The sequence below is a fragment of the Oncorhynchus mykiss genome, chromosome 19 (assembly GCF_057628025.1).
Source record: "Oncorhynchus mykiss isolate SJ-2025 chromosome 19, ASM5762802v1, whole genome shotgun sequence".
NCBI lineage: Eukaryota > Metazoa > Chordata > Actinopteri > Salmoniformes > Salmonidae > Oncorhynchus > Oncorhynchus mykiss.
This window is the reverse complement of record NC_143040.1, coordinates 6,615,835-6,618,077: the sequence shown is the minus strand read 5'-3', so window position 1 is coordinate 6,618,077 and position 2,243 is coordinate 6,615,835.

Genomic DNA, 2,243 nt, shown 5'->3' with positions numbered 1-2,243 from the left:
AGGGGGGGGGGGGGCTCCATTTCTACTGTTATCAGTTCGTTTTGTTACGTATCAAGGTGTTTGTCGTGTCAGCAGTTGATGTTATCCTTCAGGAACACAAACCCCAAAGCAAATCAGGGGGAGAAAAAAAAGTGGTTTATTCAAAGAGAACGAATCATAGATGTTATGCTGAGAAGTAGATGGTCGATGTTCCTTCTTCCCTGTCCTCAGTGATTCTCTCCCCCCCCCCTCCCCCCCCAACGCTAGCCTGTGGTCGACCAATTAGAATTCCTTGCAGTAAAATTGGGCCAATGGCCAAAAAACAAGTATCCTGTTTCAGGCTCAACGTATAGACGATTTGGACCAATGAGAGCTCGCCGTGTAGCTATGAGTCCCGGACTGAAATTCCTACACAGATGTTGAACTGAAAAACAACTTATTGCCATTGATCATTAATGCCCTATTGACCTCTAGTCCTCTGTGTTGTGTTTAATCTGAAAATATTGTTACAGTCCCTTACTGAATGACATGTCTGTTCTTCCCTACTGATTACGACGACTATCTGTTGACGTGTCTACTAGTTTTAATGTTTGTTTTTTGTTGTATTAGGAGCCAGGAGGAATGCCTGAAAATAACCAGAGACCAGTCAGTCTCCATGACACCACTGCAGTTGTTACGTCCCCTGAGAGATATACAGTGGGGCAAAAAAGTATTTAGTCAGCCACCAATTGTGCAAGTTCTCCCACTTAAAAATAAAAATATGAGAGAGGCCTGTAATTTCCATCATAGGTACACTTCAACTATGACAGACAAAAGGAGAAGAAAAAATCCAGAAAATCACACTGTAGGATTTTTTATGAATTTATTTGCAAATTATGGTGGAAAATAAGTATTTGGCCAATAACAAAAGTTTATCTCAATACTTTGTTATATACCCTTTGTTGGCAATGACAGAGGTCAAACATTTTCTGTACGTCTTCACAAGGTTTTCACACACTGTTGCTGGTATTTTGGTCCATTCCTCCATGCAGATCTCCTCTAGAGCAGTGATGTTTTGGGGCTGTTGCTGGGCAACACAGACTTTCAACTCCCTCCAAAGATTTTCTATGGGGTTGAGATCTGGAGACTGGCTAGGCCACTCCAGGACCTTGAAATGCTTCTTACGATGCCACTCCTTCGTTGCCCGGGCGGTGTGTTTGGGATCATTGTCATGCTGAAAGACCCAGCCACGTTTCATCTTCAATGCCCTTTCTGATGGAAGGAGGTTTTCACTCAAAATCAGTGCTGTTTTTCCTAGAAAATCGTGCAATACGTTTTGTTAATGGAGCCTTTAGGCTTTATGTCTTTTTTATTAAAGCTGTGTGTCACCCACTACCCAAGGTGTTTTAGAACAATTAAATATATTCCCTTATTAAAAAATTTGAATTCTGAATTATGTAAAAAGGTTATCTTTACTTTTATCTGTAGCTATGTTTTAGCATTTTATTTGAGAATATAACCAAGCCACCAAGCAATAAATACTTACAAAACAATGAAAGATTTGAAATGTTGTTAAAATTATTTTTAAAATTCATCATTATCAATGCATACAAAGTTTCCTTTCAATTAAGTATTTTAGTCCTTTTCTGGGACCTTGACTTGGTCAAGACTTTCTTTAGATATAGTTGACTCTATCCTAGACACCCAAGACTTTCTTTAGATATAGTTGACTCTATCCTAGACACCCAAGACTTTCTTTAGATATAGTTGACTCTATCCTAGACACCCAAGACTTTCTTTAGCTATAGTTGACTCTATCCTAGACACCCAAGACTTTCTTTAGATATAGTTGACTCTATCCTAGACACCCAAGACTTTCTTTAGATATAGTTGACTCTATCCTAGACACCCAAGACTTTCTTTAGATATAGTTGACTCTATCCTAGACACCCAAGACTTTCTTTAGATATAGTTGACTCTATCCTAGACACCCAAGACTTTCTTTAGATATAGTTGACTCTATCCTAGACACCCAAGACTTTCTTTAGATATAGTTGACTCTATCCTAGACACCCAAGACTTTCTTTAGATATAGTTGACTCTATCCTAGACACCCAAGACTTTCTTTAGATATAGTTGACTCTATCCTAGACACCCAAGACTTTCTTTAGATATAGTTGACTCTATCCTAGACACCCAAAACTTTCTTTAGATATAGTTGACTCTATCCTAGACACCCAAGACTTTCTTTAGATATAGTTGACTCTATCCTAGACACCCAAGAC